This window comes from Hirundo rustica, chromosome 6, assembly GCF_015227805.2.
Source record: "Hirundo rustica isolate bHirRus1 chromosome 6, bHirRus1.pri.v3, whole genome shotgun sequence".
Classification (NCBI taxonomy): Eukaryota; Metazoa; Chordata; class Aves; order Passeriformes; family Hirundinidae; genus Hirundo; species Hirundo rustica.
Window position 1 is genome coordinate 55,650,473 of NC_053455.1, and position 16,227 is coordinate 55,666,699.

The following is a 16,227-nucleotide window of genomic DNA, read 5'->3' on the forward strand; positions in this document are numbered from 1 at the left end:
TACTGCAGTTTCCACTCACAGCTCAAGTACCTTCTACAAACATCTCCCAGCAGAACTGGACAGGTAAAACCCACCAAGTTCTAAGCCAAATCCTCACCACTCTGTGAAGAGCCTGGACCAAGGAAAAAGCAGCATGCCACACGTAAGGCCACTGAAGTTTCCACTCATCCACGGATGAAGCCCACAGTGGTGTGGTGGCAGCACTTTGTGCGTCGCCCTGTTCCGAAAAACGGAGCAATGCTACTCCCAGCAGGAAGGCTGGTCCCTTTTACCAAGTTGGCCAGTGCAACTTTTGCCATATCAGTTGCATTATTTACAGTCCTCCTTCCTGCCTTCAGAGGAGCCAAGCGCATCCATTCACCTGCCCAAAAAGAACGATGCTCTTAGAGCACATGAGAATGTTAATAACAAATCACAGAATCATTTAGGCTGAAAAAGACCTCAAAGAACATCAAGTCCAACAGCAACCCTGCACTACCAAGTCCATCACTAAACCATGGCCCCAGGTACCACATTTAAATCTCCAAGCAGCTCCTGCTTTTTGCATTTATTGACAATTCATATAAGCAGTGAACTGCTTTGTCTTCTTGGTTTAAAAGCACCTGTCTTCATGGCAAAAGAAAAGCCTGAGGAAACTCACTGTGAAGTCTGGATGAGAAAGATGCAGTCTGAAAAGCATCTCACAAGAGTCACACAAATGAAAATAGGGGCTGACAGCAACTGTGCAGTGGAAATCTGCTCTAAAAAAGACTGTAATATACAAGCATGAATGGGGTGTGGGTTCAGTACATATGCTGTAGTTTCTAGGACACATCACCAATCTGAAAAAAAGCTTTGGCTATAGGATTTAAACCTTTTTTTTACACTGTTTTTCTCTGAATAAGTACTGTGCTTTTGCTATTAAAATTTTTTAAAGCAGGAAATGGACTGGAAAGACACTCCTGTCACAGCATTACTGTCAACAAGACGTCAGAAAGCGCGGTTCAATTTACAACAGGGCTTCAACATGGCAGTGATCATCATCAAAATGCTTTGTTGCAGGTCCAAAACTTCACCTTCTTCCTACGTGAGACTCTTCCTCAAATCCCAAAACCCTATCCTAGGCTTCAGATGCCTGAGTTATCTTGTTGGATATAGATGAGTGGTTCACTTTTCCTTGGAAGTAAGCCCAGTGAAAACAATGCACTTCATCCAACAGTTGTCCAAAACACAAGAAACCCAAGAATAAAAACTCCTCTGTGAAAAAGTATTCAAAATATCTTCCACCTTCCATAAAAATGCTCTAACCACTGGGCTACAGACAGCAGGACAATGAAGGAATATGCCACTTCTCCTAGAACACACCACTGCACACACACAGGTTCTGACCACCTGAAACAAAACCTAGTATTTTCTCCTCCTCATTATTTACATTAGCAAGTTCATAGTGTCTGTTTGTCCTCAGTATAAAAACATAACTGGAAAACAAAAGAAGTTCCACAGCTCAGGTAAAAAAAAATGAGCAGCAGTTCTATTACATTCAGACTTGAGGGCAAAAAGTGAGCAAGTTCAGGGGAAGAGGACAGGAAATAGAGAGGAAGGAGTAAACACATGAAAGAATAGACTGCTTCTTCCTATTAAGTTATCAGCCAGGGTGTATAATTTTAAGCACAGTTAAACAAATCTCAAAAATTGCAGCCCAAGACAATATGAGGCACATCTATTTGCTTTCACTTACTTCGATAGCATGATACAAATTTGTCACAGAAGCAGAATTAAATTTAACTCTTTTCAGCAAGTAGTTTCAAAAGCAGTAACAGGCTCCAAAAAAAAGCAAAGATCACTTCATTCCACGTTAGTTTCTGGCTCCATTCTCTGAAATGCTATATGTTATCGTGGACATGTTTGTTTTTATCTGTCACTGTGGTTTATTGTTAAGGAAGTGTAGTATCAGCTGTCTCTTCCCTGCCATCAAAGCTACTTCGTTAAAGTTAATAGCGTTTGACTTCCAGAGGATCTTTTACCAAGGTAACACAAAAAAACTTCTGCTGGTCATTATTTTTACAGCAGTAAAGACACCAAATGGATGCAGTATCCCTTTTACCTTTTAAGAAAGAAATCCTCTGCATGAATTTGTTGGAAGCATTTAAGAATTCTGTTTGTCACTTGCCAAATTACTTGAGCTGCGAGGAATCAAAATGTTAACCACACTCCATCAGGTTTCAGAACATGCTGTAGTAATGAGTGTACAAAGGATCCCCTGCACCTGTGTGCTCTGCCTTCTGCCCAGCACTACTCCTTAATGGCTTTAACTACTTGTGTTACTGTCATGAAACATTCAGCAGTGCCCTGCCTCCAGCCCAGAGGAACACAATATGATAGCCTTAACTAAAGAACATTGAGAGAATATCAGAGCAATTAATTTTGGCTTGATTTTAATGATTAATTAAGAAGCATGTGGTATGCTGTATACCCCTCAAAACTTTTCCTGTGCTTCCAAAGACGTGTTTCTTTTTATGATACTGTCACTGCTTTTTAGTCTCCTTGCATTAATATCTCTCCTCATCTCTATTTTCTGGAAGGTGCTGCAACCATAGCTGATTTCAAGAATAAGAGTCACTCCAAATAACTGACATTATCTTGGGAGGAGGGGCAGACAGGAACTAGCAATACATTTTACAGCTTTTAATCAGAAATCACTGCTGAAAACTACTGATATTTTAAAACTTCTTACATAAATTAAAACACTGCTGCTTTAAATAGAAACCTATTCATTTCCATGAACATACTTAAGGACTAAGTGTGTGGAGCTTAGCATAACACACATGTGTCCTATCAACAGTAAAATGCAAAGGCATGACACAATAACCAGGAAACTGTTCCTGTATAAAAAATAAAGAACCCCAGTAATGTCTAAAAAGACAACACAGTTTCAGATATGGTCTCTCATATTCACTAATATTTCTTAGAGTCTAGCAAATGTTTATCAGCTCAAGTATAAGAGGGCCCAAGCTCAAATCAGCTTTATACCAAGTATGTAAAATATGCTCTAAAAATCCGGCATACCTCAATAATCTGTAGTAAAAGAAAAATAAAAAGTAGCATTTTATGCAGTATTAAGACATTTCCAATCTCCTAAAAGATATTACAACAACATATCATAAAAAGAGAAAGGATTTATCTAATGCTTACAGTAGTAGAATTAAGTGTATTATAACCATTAGTTATGCCATGCACACACCTCTTAAACATGGAGAGAAATTTCTCGTTAGCTATTTTTACCTGAATAATCTCATTATCATCTTTTCAAGATGCATCAAGACTATTCCTGGTATCTGGGAACACATGAGGTAATTTAACTGAGGATCAAGACACTAAGGCAGGTACGCACGCCTTCAGAGCATTTTACCCTGCTTTTAAAAACATGGGGTTTTTTTTCAACATGCTTTTCACTTTAATAAATAAGTTCATATATTTGTGTATATGAAACTGTCTCACCTCTTAAAAATTCACGGCAGCTGAAGTGTACAGAACCTAAGGGCAGCAAACATTTTGTTCCAGAGGATCTGAGGTGCGTTGACTTGATGTGAAATTATCAATGGCAACCAGGCTGAGAAGAAATTAACCACATGCACGGCGTGAATCAACCATTCAGACGTGTGTCACTCTAACTACTTCTCAAAGCTCCCTGAATTCACTTTCATAATAAAGCTGAGCAAGTTGGTGTGGTGGTACTTCTAATTGCAGCTGAGGGCCAAGGTGTAGAGGGAGCCTAGCGTTATTTAAATGTCAATTTTGTAGAAACATAGTGGATATCAAGCCTTCAGAAAATACTGAAAATAAAAAATTTACATGCAGGTAGAAGAGAAGGAGCCTGCCCTGAAAATGAAAGCCTTGGTTAGGCTTTGAAGAATCAGAAGTACAGTCCTAGCCTGTGTTGAAAACTGCTCTAGCATAATCTGTGCACAACTAAATCCAACTGGATTTTTTTTAGCCATGAGTGGCCATATTTTTACTTACAGAACTATTACATGCTTTATAAAAAAATGTTTTTCTCACCCTTAAGAAATGTTCTTGCTAATACATTTTACAAAATGCATTTTGATTGAATTTTCAATTCAGAAGAGTTATTCAGACGCCCAAAACCAACAAACACCCCCCCCAAGCAGAGGCGGTGGCAGCCAGCACAAGAGGGAGCAGTCGGGTAAGGCTTGGTGACCCTCCTTGCCAAGGCTCCAGAGAGCTGTGCAGCACCTCAGCCTGCTGGCTCAGAGCCCCCCGACGTGCCCCCAGACGAGCTCCCACCGAAAAATGAGAGCTCCCTTCTGCCAAGCCCTGGCCATTCCACCCAGCTGTCCCACACGAGGTGCGCAGCTCTCTGCTAAAAGCAAATCGAGTAGCGAGAGCTGCAGTCTGATTGCTGTTTCCCCCCTCGCTTGAGATATCCAAATGTTTGTGGGGATTGGAGGACTTCTGTACGGTTATTTAATTTCGGTAATACAGCAGCACAGCAAATCAAGTGAATTACAAGACATCAGGGGGTATCATACAAGTCTCTGTGTGCTCCTGCATCTCGGTTCATTTCAAATGCTAAAAGAAAAAATACTGAACATCAGCTTTCTTTTACAGATTTTCTTCCATCCTGAGGAAACCAGTAGGTTGCAGCGCACACTGAATTACACTGAGAGGAATTTATAAGTCTTGTGAACTTAGTTGTTTTACTGACAAAAGTGATCCTTCTGCAGAAATCTGGAAGATCCTCAACCCCAGTTCGTTGCCACGGTTTGCTGTGATGTTCTTCCAGATTAGCACAGCTGTAGCACTTCCTGTGTTTGCTGTCTGGAAACCACCTTCTCCAATACCCAGGGCTGTTCTCTCTTTAAGGACTCGGAAAACTTTTAGGTTCACATTTGTAAAACACAAAGTTAGATACAACCCCCTTCTGTCTGTCATTAGCAATCTTTGCCACTACAGCTAAACACTGTTTAAAAAAAAAAAAAGCTTGAAATGTAATTATCATTGTAAAAGAAGTAATCTTTTACACCAAGGTGCCTAAAGAAAACTGATTTAAAAACCCTAGAAACCAAAAACCAAACAAGCAAATAGATAAGAAGCAGAGAGGCAGGCAGACTTCACTTCTAATCCAGAGCTTCAATCAATAACTATTTTTATATAATACACATATTTCATAAAGTATTCACCCTGTTATAATATTTAAGTCTCCATAACGACTCTGAGAAAGAAAACTGTAAATTACCAGTGAGGAAAAATCCTCCACCCAGCAATTATTCCGACAAGTACTTATTCCACTTCTTAGATAACTTTATAAAATAAATTCACAAGCACAAAACCCCACCCAAATTCCACAGAAGCCAGTGTGATTCCCTCCACAGAAGCAATGAGAGCTTCACTGCCTTCACATTGCTTACTACACCACAGACCACAATCTGTCCATTAGAATTTTGAAAGCCATTAAAATCTGAAAGGTAGGATACACATAAAAAAAAAAAGCCACGCATTTTCAATTCTTGCAATCAGTTTTACATAAGCTTTTTCATAAATTGAAAGGATTATCACCCCAGCTAAACCTTGAAACTACTACTCTGCAACACCTGCAAGCAATTTTTTATCTCCAAAGATTTGCTGAAGCTAAATTCTGCCAGCTGAAAAGACCATGATCATTATTAAAAGAAATGCAACAAAATCCCCTAAGTGCAGCAGCATCTGAACTGCAGGTCCTATAAATCAGCCGGTTAGTTTAATTATAAAGAGTGTATTTATAGTGGAATCGCTCCAAAAACACTGCAGATAGGCCAATTAGTTACAGGCTTCCCTCAGAATAAAGTGAACGTAAGCTGCATTGTTACTTCTGTAGGTTACACGAAGATTTTCATCTGGAAGAAAAAGTTTAAATAATTAAATTCACATTCTCCTTTTTGTTTGGTTTTTTTTTTTACTTCGTGCATGCTGTTGTTAACCAAAGAAAAGATTTAAGGGTTTTTAACCAAAGTATCCCTTGGAAGTTCCAAGTAAAGCCTTGACAGGGCCCAGCTTGCCAAGAACTCTGCTTCTACCAGTAAGCAAGGAAATCCATCCAGCTTTTTTTAATATTTTTTTTTGAGAAACAAAAAAACACATTTCCCCTGGAATTCATTTTCTCTTCTAAGGATTCCGTGTGCACGCTGCCCAAGGCAAGCACACACCTTTCCCCGAGGACAGGGAGATCCCTGAGTGCCCGGGCGCTGCGGTGGCAGCGATGCCTCAACCAGGGCAGGCGCTCCGGCAGCCGTGTTCCCACTCGGGATCCAGCGCTGCCTTTGTCACCCACTGCTTGTTTCACAGCATTTTTTATGAGGAAGACCCAAGGTTTTGCTCAGAAATGCTGTACTCCCATGGGTATGGGCCCGGTGCCGGAGGCAGGAGGGGGAGCGCAGCCCCGCTGCCAGAGAGGGCTGAGGAATGGCTGGGGGTAGGGAAAAGGTCTTGACCCCTGAGTGTGTGTTTTAAGGAAAGGGGCAGTCTCTTCAGACCTTGCATTTGACCTCCTTACCTCGGGAAAATGCTGTCATCTGAAGGACAGCCCCAGTATTTTAAGGATAACTTGTTCTAAACGTGTGTATTATCAATATGATGGAGAAATAAAATGAGCGTGTTCCGAACCATCCATGACGGACCCTGTGCAACACCGACCACTTGATGAACCCAAATCACACAACAGCGCTGACAACCCTGATGTGCCCGTGAAGGAGAAGTCACTTGTTTTATCCACATTAAATGGCATGAAGGTGAATACCAAGCTGTCACCTCATCCAAGACTAGTTTTAACATGAAGCAGTTCTGTGGTACATAGTTACCTGGGGTTTTCTTCTCCATTGTATCCCACTGAAGGATTTGTGCCATCTAATGAGGAAGTGGTGGGTGTATCAGAGCAAGACTGGCTTTCATGGAAGCATTATTAGCCCTGGGCTGGTTACTAAAAGGGCCTTTGGAGCATAGTCATAAAAGAGGGCTGAATTTCAAAGGTAACTCAGCACAACAGAGCTGAGCAGGAAAAACTTTGTATATCTGCCAAGCAGAATATGGCTGACACTCAACAATTCAAAAAAAAGCAGAAACATGATAAGAATAGAAAGGATGTTCATTTTCAAGCAGAAGATAAGATATGGAATAAAGTTCATTCTCAGAATAGTGCAGAGAAAGATTTTATAGCTACATTATCCTCAAGCCAGAAGATTCCTTACCGAGTTATTTAAGTAATAGGGTAAACTGAGCCCCAGCACTTACAGTACACAACGTGTGCTGCTGTGGGGTGTAGAGTCCTGGCACACTTACACCACTGGGGATTCTGGCAGCCTTTATTCTGGACCTCTGATAGAATTAATTTTTTATATTCTTTACACGTCCATCTGATTTTATGTACATGGACATTACATTTATTCATTCCTTTATGTTCTTTACCTTCCACAATCTGGTTTTAGCTCTCCCTCTAGAAGAGGGTATGACCACAGAGAGGACGGCCACTCTCTAACCTCTTACATGCTGGCTATGTTAACTTTCCTTCCTTTTTTTCATTACATGTACCTAACTTCTACCCGTGTACATCTTAGCTTAGTGAATACATTAGTTAATACATGGGGAAAGGAGAGCTTGGGAAGGGAGAAGTGCTGAACAACAGGGGTCAGCTCAGTGAAAGGATTCCTCTCTGTCTGTTAAGCATGGCACACCCTGCAAAATTGAAGTTTACTGGAGAAGCAGAAAACAGAAATGGATTACCAAGGCTTGTAACACCTACAAGAAGAGGCAGAGAAAAATTACTTAGGAAGGCAAAGGCAAAACGGCATGTGGTTTTTAAGCCAAGAAAGTTAAAATAGAATGCAAATCTACTAGGAAATTAGTGAAATTACATTAAATTTCCTGTAGACCTATCAGCAAGTATACATTTAAACTTCCAAAGTGATCTGGGACACCCTTAATGTGTAGAGTGTGAGTATATGGAGTTTGTTATCAAACCAGTAATGGGTATGAGTGATTTTGAGCTGTTTGGAAGCTGGCACTGCAGTTGTAACCTGATGGAAGCATTGCAGGTTCACGTGCTGAGTCTCAGTTTCACCATCATTTCAGATTCCTTCCTGTCCTTAGGCAAATCACCTGATTCTGGCAGGCCTCTTTCTTCTTCTGTAATAAAAATCTGTTGGTAATATTTCCCTTTGCCCACTCTTGGTCCAAGCAGACAATAAACTCTTCCAAACAAGAACAGGCTCTCGCATAAAAGTGCTACAGTAATAAAAATACTGATTCCTGAGATTTTTTTTCAGGTATCAGTAAATCCTTGGCTAATTAAGAGGAATATCCAGGTTTGAAAGATAGGATAATATTAGAATATGTTATTAATTATTGTCTAAGGCGATACACCAGAATTCACCAGAAGTTCATTAGTCATCTTTCCAGATCATGAGGACCTATTTTGATTAGTTATACGTGGAAAGGAGCCGCAGACTTCTCCAGTGCCCTTCTGTCCTACTGTTCCTTTCATACTTTATTCCCACTCTCAGCTTCGCTTCTTTCCCCATGTAGCCTCTTGTAGTTTGAATAACTTCCCATCTGCCACATGCCAAATCTCCTTTAGATCCTTCCTTAAAACCACTTCCTTCTCATAGCCTACTTATGCTGCTATTTTCACCAGGACAACTCCATTCATTCCCCATCTGAACTATTGTCCCATAAATCATATTTGTCTTGCTTAGTTTGTCAGCACTAAACATAAAGCATGTCCCGGACATTCTAGCAGTCATTTCTAGTCTGCTGCCACATGAATGATAGCGGGGTCTTCTATCAATTTCTGTACATTTCCCAGCAGGACAGAAGAGAAAAAATAATTCAAAGAACTTCCCAACAGCCCTCAAGGCTTGTCTGTATTACACAGCTGGGAACAAACATTTCTTCCTCCTGTGAACTACAACTCACAGCATTATTAGTTTACCAAAGGTTAAATGTAAGTAACAAATGTTTGTTCCTATTACATCCGACAGTTCCTTACACATATACAAACATCTCAGCAGATACTTGAACATGTCTTTCTTCTTAATCCTGGAAGCCAATGTTTCAAATGATATGGCAACTGAAACTGAGTAGTAAAATAATAATAATTAGTCCTTAAAAGTCGATAGCAAATAAGAACCATTTAAAATTTGATGAGAAAGATCTGTTAATGGTTTTCAAAATTAATTTTGTCAGTTCATATTTAGTCAACCAGCTCTCTATATCAATGGTGAAGATTAATGCTTTTTCCATGAAACTAATGCCAAAACTTTGACTCACTGGAAATAAAACATTAGTTTAAAGAGCTACTCATTATCATTTGTTTTACAGTAAAAAATAATTTTCTTGCATTAAGATATAAACCATTTTGTCATATAACAGTATGCTGGAGAAGACATGGAAGGCGACCTGTACACAAATCTCATCTACTAGTCCCAAGTTCCCAACTACTGTAACACTTGCACAGTTCACATGGAAAGAAAATTTTCATTTGCTCAGACTGTTGACTTAGGTTAACTTACCTGTGTAAAACAGAAATAACAACACATAGCTTACAGGAGCATGGAGACAACTGACTGTCATTTTCCTTATCCACAGGATGCCGGATGCTCCCTTAATATCAGCAAATAAAATCCCAACATAGGGCAAAGAGTTTGAACAGATTCTAACTACAAAGTAACTAGCTCTGCTGCAGCAGCCTACTTGTTAAAGGGTCGAAATGAGCCAAGACACAGACTCCTTTTTTATCACAGCATGAAAAGGGCCCTGGTTTATTCCTCCTTACAGCTCAGCCATCCTGACTCCAACCAGTCACTGACTCTGCCTGCAGCAAGCTCCTGCTGTAGGTTTCCCTTGCAGCCTCTGACTGCTGGTTATTTCCTGCTAAACTCTGACTGCAGGGATCAGTTTGCGGACTCTGACTGCAGGCTTTTACCCAGCTAGACTGTGGCTGCAGGTTCCAACAATAGGCTCTAACTGCACACACAGACTGACCTCACAGCAGCAATTCTCTTCCCAAGTCTCTTCTTCTTCATGATTCTCCCATTATCAGCTGAGCCACTCCCTTTTATCACACTTATCTTTATTGGATCCAGCTGTGACTCTTCAGGGGCAAGGCTGAATTGGGTAATTAACACTGCTGTTACTTACATGGCAAGGTCACCTGAATTCCCTTCTCCTACAAAGCACCCCTGGAAAATACCTTTATACCTTCTGTATGTATTCCTGCTATGTGAAAGACACTAATAACAGACCCTGAAATCGCCTTCAGGCCTGCAAAGATTTTATTCCCACAAGAAACCAGCAAAACTTGGGAAATGGTGGATGGAAATTGGTGGTGTCCAGTATCTTGCAGGATAAATTCATGGTTTTTTTGAATCAAAATAAAAATCTTACTTGAGCACTGCAAATCTATAGCTAGTATCTAAATGAGACCAGAAAAAGGAAATATAGCAACGACTATTTGTTTCATATATAATTATATTAACTGTCAGAGTTGAAGTATAGTAAAATCATACCAGAAATTCATGCAAATTTTGCAAATACGTAACTTCAAATTCTCCCATATTTCCCAGAAAGTACAGTGAACAGCAGTTGTTATTCTGACATAAGTTTAGATGGCTGTATTTAATTTTATACTGTATTCAAAGTTTTATTCTTTTGTTGTTTTTAGTTGGTTTGGTGTTGTTTGTTTGTTGTTTTGTTGGTGGTAGTGGTGGTTTTGGTTTGGGTTTTTTGGGGGGGGGGGTGTTGTTTTTGTTTGTTTGTTTGTTTTTGTTTGTTTTTGTTTTTTCTTTTAGGCACATATCTATGTCAATTTTGCTCTCCAACCAATTTTTTTTTCAGATGTTTATTCTCTACGAAATATTTAGACTCATTCTTAACCTACTGAGATCTGAAACTAGCATGTTTTGCTTTGGGAATGCTCTAAAATGATGACGTTGAGAAAGCACTGGCAGATAATGCCTTTGCAAGGGGGCAGAGATGTATTGTAAAGGCTGGGAAGCTGAGGAATCTGCAGAATTCCTTAATTCAAATGGGTTTAATACTCCTTGCTTTCTCTAAAATACCAGTGCTTTTGATGTGTGTCACATTTCTTGGAACTGCCATCACTGGGAATTTTGGGATTTTGCAGGCTGTTTAAGTTTTTGCTTCTGAATATGCATACTAAATATTTGGAAACACTGGATTATCTGGAGAAACTACTGGTGAGACCATTGTTAAAGTAAAGGCAGTTTGGAGCGCATATAAACAGTAGCAACTCTATTGATGTTGATGTTGCCAAAGTTCCTAATGCTGGCCAGGATTTTGGTTCTATAACATGAAAAGAAGGTTGGGATTTTTCAGAGGACAGATGAGTAGTTTTAGATAATTTCTTTCAGAAAACAATATGTCTTTAGTGTGTCTCCACTTGGCTGCTTAAAAATGGAAGCATTCAAAAATTTCTAGTTACCACTAGTAAGTTGTGCATGTCCAAAATCTCCTTGGATTCTTATGTTAAACGCTTCTTGTTCCACATCCAGAAGTGCTCAGTTTGGAAAGAAGGACCTGATCTTTCTCTACTGACAGCTTTCTCAGCTCATTTGTATCTTCATACTTGAAGAAGAGACTTTTCATGCCTTTCACATTGTTGCAGACAGTAATTGTTCAGGTACATTTGTGAGATCTCACCACCTTCATTTCAACCTCTCTGCTTCTAATTCAGGAATGCACTTCAGCCAATCCATCATTCTAAACCGTGGGTAGACTACAGACTTCTTCAGCAATTTTGTGAATGGGAATGTTTTCTTACAAACCATACAGCTGAAACATACTAAATACTTACTGCCACGCAGCACAAGAAAGAATTACATCCAATCTTCCCAAGGTTAGCTGTTCTAGGAAGAGCATACACACACAAAACAAACAAACAAGCAAATAAACAAGCAAATGGAAAAAAAACCCCCACCACCTGTAGGAAAGATATTTTTAAGAAATTAAGTTTCTAGATACAACTGAAGGAACAGGTTCCTTGAACAAGAAATTTACATTGCCATTTTGAAAGTCAGATGGGACTTGAAGAGTTGAGTGAAAAACAGTAGTTTCCTGAATGCAGACTTTACAAAACTGGGAGCTAAAAAGGAATCATAAGGAGACTGCTTCAAGGAGACAGTAAGATTCTGCTAAATTACATTTGCTGTTCTAATAGGCTGAGTAGCAGTAGGGAGTGACACTGTTGTTAGGAAGCCAACACAGGGCAGAGTTAAATCCCATCTCTATTATGGGTGAGGGAGAAGGATTTAGTTCCTGGCTCAGAGAGAGGATGGCTACAACTGAGGATGATATTGTTTACATTTCAGAAGCTTGTCTATTTTTTACAGAAATAGCTACCATCACCAACATCTGATGCCAACTCTGTAGTAAATGCAGTGATTCCCCTCCTGCTTGCAGCAAAGCTTTTGAGGATCCATGGTGCCATCCCTTCAAAGACTGCCAGTAGTTAGAGCTCAGGAAAGCCTAAGTGTTGTGTGTCCACAGGATGTTGTACTGAGCCCATTGTTTGTTTCTTGATTCAACCAAACCTCTTTGTTGCAATTACTCAACATTGCCGCAGGATTTCCAGTCTGCTAGTGAAATTCAGAGCTGTTGCCCCAGCAGTCTGTTCTGGCTTGCTACATGGCAGAAAATATTTCTTGTAACTGATTAGCTATAGATTGTTTTTATAACAGTGTGTTTCTGTACACATGCCCTCCTCCAATATCTCTTCCCTATTCCCAGGAGAGAGATACCAACTTACTAGTCACAGACTACGATATTACATCAGAGAGCCTCATTAAATCACTGCAGACACAATTATCTTTTGTATCCATCAAACCACGAAAGGTTACCTGAGTAACTAAAAAATTCCAGGCGTGTCTTCCTAATAAACAACAGTATAGTGATTAATTGCTGAAAGAATCTGGTGCTTTAAGAGTAGCTTTTATTTGGAAAGTTTAACATACTCATTCACCAGACAACTGAACTCTCCACTTCTCACTTTCTCAGGTCACCTGCAAGCACTAAAGATTTATGGGAGCAAGAAATATTGTTACTTTTTAACATGGCGATGTTTTTTTAAGCAACATATTTCAGATAGAGATTTAGCCCCATGATGCATAGAAAGAAAGAGACTTTGCCTTGAGAGGATTTGGTATGAACTGGGTCACAAAGGCAATTAAAAGTCGTAAACCAGATGTATTATGTCTGTTCTATCCTTTTCCTTTGTGTCAACGGGTGAAATCGTAGCATGGTACGCCCTGGTTCATTTTGTCATTTTAAAGCTAGAAATGATGTAAATTAAAAAGCAGCTCTTTTTTTCTTCCCCCCCCCCCCCCCCTTAGTATTGTGAAAGACGGTAGTTTTATTCCACTTAATGATAAACTTAAAGATGAAAATGCATGTGTATTTTTAAAGATTGTGATTTTATGAAGTACATTCCATAGTCTGTATTCACTTTGTGATTAATTTGTTTTCTTCTATATCCCCCAGCACAGGATGAAACGTATGTAAATAAATCACGCCATTAACACTGTGTTTTCATTCACCTGTGGAATCCTGCAGAGGAATTACTGGCTCACTTAAAGGACACACTCTAACTTTCACGAGACTGAGCTGCACTTCCAATGTGCTCTCTGCTTCCATGGAGGATCAGTTATGCACGGGGAAAGAATAAAATGATGTATGTTGTTGCTCAGCACAGAGCTACTCAAGTTAATTACACTTCTGTTGGTTTTGGCTAAAAACTAATGCTACAATGTTTACTTTAATAATTTGAAGTAAGCGCTGAGCCTCTTTAAAATCACACTCCGTAGAGTGCAAAAACTGTAAACACTGCAGAACCAAGATTCTGCTTGAAAATAGATTCATTACTTATTTGCCAAGCTTCCTGCAGTTGGGGGAGGACTGCTGCTCTCAGTCAGGTGTCTTCATACGTCACTTCTGGGAAAACAGCTTCAAAAACCTGGTGGCACCGTGCAGCTGTGCTGTGGCATCATTCCTAAATAAATGCCGTCATTGAGAGCCCTTGGCCTCTTTGCTACCTGACAGAGTGGAGATCAGTACCTAGTAAGTTCATAAATGTATCTTATAAGCCCCCTTCTCTGCTCCAGTCCCAAAGAGCCCCTGCGCCTGGCTGCCCAGGAGATCCCCAGAAGCTTAGGGTGCTGTGGCATAGAGGTGTTGCCTTCATTCCTTCTGTTTTCCTTTGTTTTCTGTGACATCAGCCCCTGAGACAGGACTAATAAAAATAGGTAGAGATTTCCATGGCTGCACCTCAAAAAGTTCACCTTCACAAACCATCTGGTTCTTTCTTCAACTTGCTTAGCTTGGGTCGTACTTGTGCTCTGATCTTCACCTGAGGGACTTTCAAACTCAAGCTTGACACTGTTATTTGCATTTGGTGGTGGATGGGGAGGAAATGCCATATGTTGTCCCTAAATAGTTGACTTTCCACAGCCAGAAATGTGCCTGTAATTTGCTTTATACTGCCAATACTTTTTGTAAGAGGAAATTGTTGGGGCACTGGAAGTTATTTATTTTCCACTATATTTTATTAGGTTATTTCCTGTTTTTCTTCCTGTTCCTTTGCTCTGTCTAATTTGGCAGATTGATTTTCTTCTTGCACTTTCCTTCCTTTTAGCTTGTTCTCTGAGTCCTACTAACCATCCAAATTTTCTGGTCATCAGTTGAGTCTTAGAAAGCAGATCTGGCCAGGGATTTCAACATTTAAAATGTGGATGAAGTTTTTCAGCTAGTTTAAACCTTCAGGCTTGTCATTAAACCAATGTGCAAATCTACAAAACAGTAACTTCCTCTGTGAATTTTTTTTTTTGCATATTAATTTTTCCTTTTAACTTATTTCCCCCAAACTTTTGTTAACCTCTGTTTTATCTTGTTCTTGTTCCCACTAAAGACAGTTTGACTGCATTATTCTAATTTCTATTTAAGGTATTAGCATGTTCCTAAAGACTCAGGCACCTTGGTAGTTTTTTGACATTTAAACTGGGGCTGGTAAATGGCAAAAGAACTGGAAAATAGCAAAATATTACCCACCTGAGGAAATTTGGGTAAAAAAGGACATTTTTGGGCTCAGAGAAGCAAGCTTACCTAGCCTAAAACTTTTCTTGCAGAGCACATTCACCTTCCTTCTCTGATAATATTCAAGTTTGGCTTCCAGTTCAATCTCTGTTCCATACTGCATGTTTTATTGTCACGTTAAGAAGTGAAAATTGCGCATTGCACAATGAAATTAAGCATATTTCTGTGAAGGTGAATTTTCCAATCTACCAGCTCACAAATTTCTAGTGAAATGCTTCAGGAAAAGAGCCCCTCTAAACTTATGTGTCCCTCTAGACTGAGATAAGTTGAACAATATTAGATGCATCTGTACCTTGGGAATAGAGATCACTAAGTTCAACTCACAGAGAAATAGCCCAGGGGACCTTGGGCTTATTCAGGCTAGCCAAAGGCCACAGCCAGCACTGCAAAAAATCCAAAATTTGACATATTTAAGCTATTAATTTGAATTGCCAAATAGTCTTTAGGCATACTGTTACAAAGCCCTGAAGTAGAATTGTTCATCAGTTAATTTTACTCATCAGCTGCATCAACACATGTTCAAGGAAGGCAGGAACGTTGTGCAATTCCTGCACCATTTTATTATTCCTTCCCTCAGAAAGAAAACAATTGGATTTGTATTTATTTTTAACAAAAGCATTACTTTTGTCATAGGTCTTGAAAATAAACAGAGCTCTTACAGCACTATTGATTCACATGTCAATGGCACATAAAACAATTGAGGGGCTTACCAAAATATTATCATTACAAAACCCAAATGAGGGAAGCTCATTTATTTTAATTACATATTTAGTAGTAACTGTGCAAAAGCCATCAAAACCGGAGAGGGAAACTCCTAACATTGCTTTCCTAATCCGTTTCTGAAATGTTATCTAAGTTTCAGCATTTGTTAACTAAGCACAAATTTGATAGCATTGAGGGGAAGCAATACACTCAAAAGAGATTACAGAGACAAGAATATGCTGATACTAAAGGCAGTGAAAAAATATTTTTTATGCCAAGAAAGAAAAAACTTGGGGTATGACCTGGAAATTTGAACACTTGAAGAACAAGGGTTCAGCGATTTTTGTTTTTCATTTTTGGCACAATCCATTCACTCCAATTTACTGCTCATGT

General features: G+C 39.4%; 1 long non-coding RNA gene across 8 annotated transcripts in view; it reads right to left on the minus strand.

Annotated features, from left to right (window-relative positions):
- The window catches only part of LOC120754203 (uncharacterized), a 72,768-nt gene extending 62,721 nt beyond the window's left edge, over window positions 1–10,047 (minus strand). For 5 of the 8 annotated variants that reach the window (XR_009207934.1, XR_009207935.1, XR_005701353.2 and 2 more), the window contains exons 1-2: window positions 9,540–9,988; window positions 3,478–3,589 (exon numbers count right to left, since the gene is read on the minus strand). This is a non-coding gene — a long non-coding RNA (uncharacterized LOC120754203). Of the gene's footprint in view, window positions 1–3,477; window positions 3,590–9,539; window positions 9,989–10,011 lie in introns of those variants that run through there. The other 3 variants (XR_005701349.1, XR_009207933.1, XR_005701348.2) reach the window with 3 other exon arrangements.
- Between the last annotated feature and the right edge of the window lie 6,180 nt (window positions 10,048–16,227).